The sequence below is a fragment of the Dermacentor silvarum genome, chromosome 5 (genome assembly GCF_013339745.2).
Source record: "Dermacentor silvarum isolate Dsil-2018 chromosome 5, BIME_Dsil_1.4, whole genome shotgun sequence".
Lineage (NCBI taxonomy): Eukaryota > Metazoa > Arthropoda > Arachnida > Ixodida > Ixodidae > Dermacentor > Dermacentor silvarum.
This window is the reverse complement of record NC_051158.1, coordinates 57,852,138-57,860,800: the sequence shown is the minus strand read 5'-3', so window position 1 is coordinate 57,860,800 and position 8,663 is coordinate 57,852,138.

Below are 8,663 nucleotides of genomic sequence, written 5' to 3'. Positions count from 1 at the left end.
GGCGGCCGCATTTCGATGGAGGCGAAATGCAAAAACGCCCGTGTGCTTGCATTGTAGTGGACGTTAAAGAACTCCAGGTGGTCAAAATTCATCCGGAGCGCTGCACTACTGCGTGCCTCATAATCAGGACTGGTTTTGGCACGTTAAACTCCAGAAAGAAGAAATTATGGAAATGATATATCGACATCTACTTAGAAACTAGCTGCTTTAGTTTATAAGGTAATGTACAAATATTTATCATTCCTGTATTTTGTATACTTATTGTTTTCTATCTTCCTTAAAACCTCGATATCAACCTTCCATGGTTATCTATGCCTGCAGCGCATGTGGCCCTATCAACTGCTTTCCTGTTTTTTTTTTTTTTTTGACCAGCACTGCAAACGTCACATGCTTCTCTCGACTGCTGATGTGCTAATGCTTCCATCCGCTGTAAATCATGGTGCATCTGGAAAGTGGCGTTTCGTAGGGTTCTCGCTAGGTAAATACTTTCGCATTCCATTAGAATATGCTGAGAGGTCACAGGATCATTGCTACTCCAGACACATGCCTTATCTGCCTCATCCCATTGCTACTTCTGGTTCCGTATTTTTCCCCCTGGGGCAGACAGCTCGGGACTCATATAGCAAGGCTCTGCCCTTTTTTTATCGTATAGATTTTCCTCGTTTATTTTTTTTCTTTCATTTTTGTAAATGTTATTGTTTTGTCAGTCTCAGACTTTTGCACCCAACTTTTACTGTCTCTGCTTATCTCACTTTGTTTTTCACAATTTCAGGTTGTCTATTCACGCTTTCATTTATCGTATATCTGGTTGCCAACATTGCTGACTTCGTCCTCTAATCGGTGTGCACGCTCTTTAAGTGAAGGAATTTGTGCACAAAGCTGTCCATTTATTTTCATTCATATTTTGTTACTCTCGCTTAACTTATTCTCCGTAATTTGTTTGGCTCTGCTCTTCCCTGGCTTCAAAATAGGCCCAACCCGGGCCTGCCAGCACTTTATCATTTGTCATTTTACGATAGGCCCCCACCACCAACCCACCTACCGACCTTGCACTTCCTGCCCCGAAAACATGTCTGGCTAGATGTACATAATGACTTTTGCGAAAGTTCTTTCTGGGGTTTTACGAGTTAAAACCAGTTCTGCTTATGAGGCACGCCGTAGTGGAGGGCTCCAGATTAATTTTGACCACCTGGGGTTCTTCAACGTGCACTACAATGCATGCACAGGGGTGATTGAACATTTCGCCTGCATCAATATGCAGCCGCCGCGGTCGGGATTGAAAGTTACCGCTGGCAGAATTACTGCTTTCAGGATTCCTCCCACCACCTCGCGTTTATTGTAACCCAACAGCAACTCTATGTTTTGTTGTAGCTGCATTCCGCTTTTTGTTCATTCTTGATTGGCTTTGGTGAATGTTTGAGTATATGTTCTTAGTTTCTGTAGACACTAAAGTGTATATACTGATTTACTAGAGGTGTGACTTGGTCATGAAGTGATACCACGCCATTGCTCGTCTGTTCAATAACGATCATAATTTTTGTTTCATCTGTGCTAAAGCATATGCCTATATTTGAAACTCCCTTGCGACACATACACGCTTGCATTTGTAAACTTCTTCCACTGTGTGACCCACTCTATGTGACCCGCTTTCATCAACCCAGGGACCATCTGCATTTTAAAAAAAATTTTTATTCGGGCATAACAGGTACAAGGTTTGCCCGCCAGGTAAGGCATAAAAAGCATAAAAATGTGCGAGGCAGAGATAGTCTCTTCTTCAGTCTTTGGGGAAATCCCACAACTGGATTGCATTTCTGTCTTTTCATTGCAATTTTCCTTTTATTCTTCTTATATATATTGTGGGCATTTCTCAGTCACTTCTTCGTTGGCTGCACATGTTCATCATCATATCGGCTGCTTCGTCTTCATCGCTTGTGGGGAGTCATCTTGAGACTGATCTGTGCCTTGAGTGTGATCGGTCCGCCCCGTCTTCGCGGCGCATTAAAGGTCGTGTTAACGCTACGTCGCAAGTGGTGGAGGTTGCTCCTCGGTCCACCGTCCTCTGCTCGCCCGCTCTACCTCCTGGAGCTTCGCTCAGGTCGCCGTTTGTGCCAGCTGTCCGCCAACATGTCGCAGGACGCTGGCACTTCTACATCTACAATCTCGGCTCCGCCTGCCGCAGCCTCTCCATCTTGGAACGTCAGTGGGCCCCAGCGCGACCCCCATCTGTTTGCTGGCTTTCGTGGTGAAGATGTGGAGGATTGGCTTCACAACTACGACCGGGTGAGTTCTGCTAACCACTGGGACGAGGTGACGAAGCTACGCCATGTCTCCTTCTATCTCACGGGCGTAGCGAAGACTTGGTTTTTCAACCACGAGATCGACCTCACCGAGTGGAGTAGTTTCAAACAGCAGCTCCGACAAGTTTTTGGTACTCCGGCCATTCGTTCCGCCATCGCGAAGAAGGCATTTGACACTCGCAAACAACAACTCGGCGAGTCTTATACCTCGTATATAGAGGATGTCCTCGCTCTCTGTCGGCGCGTAAACGCTTCCATGGCCGAATCAGACAAAGTACGCCCCATACTCAAAGGCATTGGGCCTCTCGCCTTCAATGCGTTGGCCATCAAGGACCCGGCTACCGTCGCTGACATTGTAGCTACGTTCCACCGCCTCCACGAACTCGAATCTGTTCGATTGCCACCCCCGGACACCTCTGACAACAACCCTACCGCAGATCCCTCGTTGCGCGCAATGGTCCGCGCAATCATACGAGAAGAGCTGCAGTCTATTGGCTTCTCGGCAGGTCCCATTCCTGCCCACGCCCCCAATACCACTTTGCGTGACGTTGTCAAGGAGGAGATGGCGTCTATGGCGGGTACTGCGTATATGGACCCTCTAGTCTCTAGGCCGCCACCAACGTACGCGCAGGTTGCCGCAGTTACCCCAGCCATCGTGCCATCGATGCCTCCTAAACCAACGCAGACGCACTTGGCTTCAATGTCTACCAGCACACCTCAGCAACCTTACTTTCCACCATGGCGTCCAACCCGACCTATATGTTACTACTGTGGATATCGTGGCCACATAGCACGTTTCTGTCACAAGCGGCAGCAAGACGAGCGTCGCGGATTCGACACCTACGAACGGGACGACTTTTCTGCTGGGGCCTCTTTCCAACGCCGTCCTTATGCTCCGCGTTCCGACCGCTCTCCATCGCCACCTGCAACCTCCGCGACGGCTCCTAGCTACCATCCGGCCAGACCCCGCTCGCCGTCGCCCCTTCGTCGCTCTACGTCGCCACTTCGACCAGCTTCTCCATTCGCCGATCGTCGCCCGGAAAACTAAATTATGCAGCTTTTGGAGGAAAAGCTTCATTGCTCGACAGGACAGAAATTCCTCCAGCGCGTCCATATAATATGCTATCTGTTTTCGTTGAAGGAGTGCACGTGGAAGCTTTAATAGACACTGGTGCTAGTTTGTCAATTATTCACCGTGATTTGTGTTCGCGCCTCAGGAAAGTCACCACTCCTTATGATGGACCTACGCTACTCGCTGCTCAAGGGAACGCCATTCGACCTGCCGCCATGTGCACTGTTCGTGTCTACATTGATAGAATTCTGCATTATATACAATTCGCAGTGCTAAGTTCGTTTACCCAGCAGCTGATATTAGGATGGGATTTTCTTTCTACGGCGTCCGCTTCCATCTGCTGTAGGAAACGTGTTCTCCACATGACCGACACCGCCCATTCACTTCATACAAATGACTCACCGCTTCGCTTGGTTGCTGCAGAAGACACCGAGCTACTTCCTTGCCGTCAGAGAATTGTTGCAATGGGGTCGGATGTCATTGAACATGGGGACGTGTTCGTACAACCATCTGCGAACTGTCTCATAAGAGGGATAGTCTTTGCGTCAGGGCTGGTCCGGTTTGAGAAGGGCTCCGCATTCGTCTGCGCTACCAACCCGACATCCGAAAAACTTCTGATCCCTAAGGGCACTACGTTGGATTGCGTCACTAAATCCGAGCATCTCTCTGCTGTTTCTGTTGAAGCGGCTTCCTCTGAAGCTCCTTCTGTTGGGCGTTCCGCATCTTTCTCTGCCCTTGAAGCTGCCATCAGTTCCGACCTGACCCCTTCACAGTCACAACAGTTGCTTGCTTTGCTGAAAAAGTATGAAGCTTCGTTTGACGCACATGCCTCTTCATTGGGACAGACTTCCGTCATCACGATCGGATAGAGACAGATGGCGGGTCCATTGTTCGCCGTCGACCATATCGCGTCTCTCTTGCCGAGCGGAAAGTCATTGAAGAAAACGTTGACGACATGCTGTAACGGAAGATAATACGCCCCTCCGCTAGTCCTTGGTCATCCCCAGTCGTTCTAGTTCGGAAAAAAAGACGGCTCTGTGCGGTTTTGCGTCGATTACGGGGCACTCAATAAGATCACGCGTAAGGATGTATACCCTATGCCTCGCATAGACGATGCCTTGGATTCACTGGAGAACGCCCAGTACTTCTCGAGTCTTGATTTGCGTCGGGCTACAGGCAAATACCTATGCATGAGGACGATAAAGAAAAAACAGCGTTTTCAACACCATATGGGCTATATGAGTTCAATGTAATGCCATTCGGACTCTGCAATGCACCCGCAACATTCGAACGCATGATTGACACCATTCTGCGTGGCCTGAAGTGGAAGACTTGCCTGTGCTATCTGGACGACATCGTTGTTTTCTCTTCCACCTTCTCTCAACACCTGCAAGGCCTGGCCGAAGTTCTCACGTGCCTTGCCAACGCTGGCCTACAGCTGAACACGTAAAAAGTGCCCTTTTGCCAGCAAGACAATTAAGGTCTTGGGTCACATTGTAAGCAAGGACGGCATTCGTCCAGATCCCGATAAGGTTTCAGCGGTTCTTCACTTCCCTCGCCCCGAAAGGGCCAAAGATTTGCGCAGTTTCCTTGGCCTCGCTTCTTATTTTCGCCGCCTTATACGTGACTTCGCCTCAATAGCTGCACCGTTGCACAAATTACTCGGTTCTAGCGTTGCCTTTGAGTGGTCTCCCGAATGCGAAACAGCGTTTACCCATTTGAAAAACGCCCTCACATCTGAACCAGTACTTCGCCATTTCGATGAAACCGCACCCACACTCCTGCATACGGACGCTAGCGGTCATGGCATCGGTGGTATTCTCCTACAGCGAGATGAGTCTTCACGTGAGAGGGTCGTCGCTTACGCAAGCCGCGTACTGACGAACACCGAGAAGAATTATACCATCACTGAGCAGGAGTGCCTAGCTGTCGTTTGGTCGGTACATAAATTTCGACCGTATCTTCACGGCCGCCATTTTACCATCGTTACGGACCACCATGCCTTATGTTGCCTTTCCACGCTTAAGAACTTGACCGGACGCCTTGGTCGCTGGATTATCCGTCTGCAAGAATACGACTTCACAAGTGTGGTAAAAAGCATCAGGACGCAGACGCGCTTCCTCGCTGCCCGCTTCCTACGACGCCATGCCATGATTCCGCTCCTGCCTTCCGCGACAAGCTTTCGGACCGTCCTTCCCCGCATGTGTTGTCCTTAACCGCTATTGACCAGGTTCCTTCTGATGACCATGTATCGCTCATATATCACCAACTCGCTGACCCCTACTGTCGACGCATCATAGACCGCATTCAGGGAACTTTGCGCCCGCCCAACGCTCGCCTTCGTCGACAGCTCACGCAATTCAAGCTCGACAACTGCGCCCTGTACCGCTATATCTATCACCCTGATGGTCAACGCTGGGTGCCTGTTCTGCCTCGCTCTCTTCGCGCTAATGTTCTTAAGGCCTATCACGACGACATGACTGCTGGTCATCTTGGTTTTCAGACAACATACCACCGCATCAAAGGTCGCTTCTACTGGCCTGGCTTATCCACTAGTGTAGCGTGGTATGTCGCTTCCTGCGCCATTTGCCAGCTCCGAAAGCTACCAACATCAGGTCAAAGCGGAGAGCTCCAACCAGTCCCGTGTTCATCGGCACCATTCGAAGTCGTTGGTATTGATCTGTATGGTCCCCTTCCCACGACTCTCACCGGCAATCGATGGATAGTGACAGCCATCGACCACTTGACACGTTACGCCGAAACAGCTTGCGTGACTTCGGCGTCGGCTTCTGAAGTGGCTGCATTTATACTGCGTCACGGTGCTCCTCGTGTCATCCTGAGCGACCGTGGAAAGGCATTCCTTTCACAAATCGTAGCCGAATTGCTCCGAGCCTCCGGCACCACGCACAAGACAACATCGAGTTACCACCCTCAAACGAACGGACTAACTGAGCGCTTTCATCGCACGCTCTCCGACATGATAGCCATGTATATTCAACCGGACCACACAAACTGGGACGCAATTTTGCCATTCGTGACTTTTGCGTACAATACCGCCGTACAACGCACAACTGGTTACTCGCCATTCTACCTCGTCTATGGCCGTTCGCCCTCTCATTTTCTTGACGTCTCCTTCTTCTCCGCGCCTGTCACTCCAGCTGCATCCTCTTGTGAACAATATATATCACGCCTCCTCCACTGTCGCCAGCTCGCCCGCATCAACACTGAAGCACGGCAACAGGACCGCAAGGACCTCTATGACGCATCCGATCGCGCAGTGTTCTTCCGCCCGGGCGATGAAGTGCTACTCCGGACACCAGTTCGCACTCCTGGCTTGTGCGACAAGTTTCAGTTTCGGTTCATAGGCCCATACAGAGTCTTGAAGCAGACTTCTCCCGTTAATTATCTCGTCCAACCTATTGTGGTTCCCACTGACCGCCGCTGTCGCGCTGCCGAGATTGTCCACGTCTCTCGCATGAAGTCTTTCACAAGGCGTTCGCCGTCCCTTTAAGTTGCGGCCAGGCTGGCCGCTCGCACGCGGGGGAAATTCGTGTGGGCATTTCTCAGTCACTTCTTCGTTGGCTGCACATGCTCATCATCATATCGGCTTCTTCGTCTTCATCGCTTGTGGGGACTCATCTTGAGACTGATCTGTGCCTTGAGTGTGATCGGTCCGCCCCGTCTTCGCGGCGCATTAAAGGTAGTGTTAACGCTACGTCGCAATATATATATATATATATATATATATATATATATATATATATATATATATATATATACATACCCTCAGCAGCTTCACGCATTTGTTCTCTATGCCTTCGTGCTTGAGAATAACCTATAGTGATTTGCTATCCTTCTTGTGGGCCCGGAAGCTTCCAAAATTTCAGAAAACCTATTCATAAAGGTATATTCTGAGCTGCCTAAATCCCTGTGCCCTTATTTCGCACACAATGTCATCGTGTACAGTGCATGCCTTGCCTGAACCTATTTTGTTTTTCCCTCGATATAGTTTGTTCTACCTACTTTGACAAATTTATTTCCGTTACTTTCTGTATATGACCAACGTTACAGTAACTCCTCTGTATGAGCTCGTTTCATTCCAATCACCTTTGCCTTTGTAGGTGAGGTTCACGGTGCTTTCATGCTAGCCTATCGAGAGAGAGAGAGAGAGCAAGGAGAAGAAAGGCAGGGAGGTCAACTACTGTACTAATGCACACATCGCTTTCTGTGCCAGTGATGGGTGTAGCCACGGTTCGAATATCTTTGACTCAGGGAACGCTCTCTAGTCCAGCCAGTTTAAAGTCGTCCTGAGAGAGAGGCGTTGTACGTCGTACCGAGGACAGGTACACAATAGGTGCGCGATGGTTTCCTCGCACATACAGGAGTCGCACATCGGGCTCTCGGCCATTTCCTTGCGGAATGAGAAAGCGTTTGTGAACGCCACTCCCAGCCACAAGCGGCACAGCAAGGTTGTTTCGCCGCGGGAAAGGCTACATGGCAGTTGTAGACGTAGTAACGGGTCCAACTGCTAGCCTATCGAGATCTTAATTGTTCTAACCAGTTGCTGTATTACACTAGTTAGCTGTGCCTCGTCTTTGGAACCCAACTCTTTATTTAGTGTATCGACATTTTGTCGTGTTACTACGAACAATTTATCCTGTTTTTCATCAGTAAAATATTTCTTTGTGAAATATTTATATTTCATGCTTCTCTGTTTCTGTGTGTATAGTTGAGTGTGGACTGGACTTTCTTAACTAAGTGATCGATTATAATGCCTCTGACGTACTGCAGCACATTGTCTCTTTCAAAGATGTTACCGTCGTTTAAATTATTCCACAATCTTTTTGATTCAAAATTATTTTGGTGCGCTTTTTTCTTTTGGAATTTGATGGTGCTGTGTCTGTAGAATTCCCAAAACACTTTTTCTGATATATGCGGACCCGAAATTCAATATCACTCTGAATTGTTATAAAGTATGCAGCGCTTAGCAGTAAATATTATCTTAAATTTCCTAATTGACAACGCTTCGAGCGAAGGCGTGGCAAATCAAATGTGGTGGCAACTTGCGAGGAATACACGCACCTCCTAAAAATTTGCTATGGTTACAGGTAAACACGTGTGAAATGGTAAAGTAGGAGGCACGTACCAGCCGTGCCTTCTAAGCCATAGTCATACCCTGTCGAAGCAACTTGATATAATTGACATATTGCCTCTTCAGAAGTGCGCATAGAATTGTCTGACCAACTTACGATGATGATTGACGCTTACATATCAGTACATGCTGTTTTTGAAAA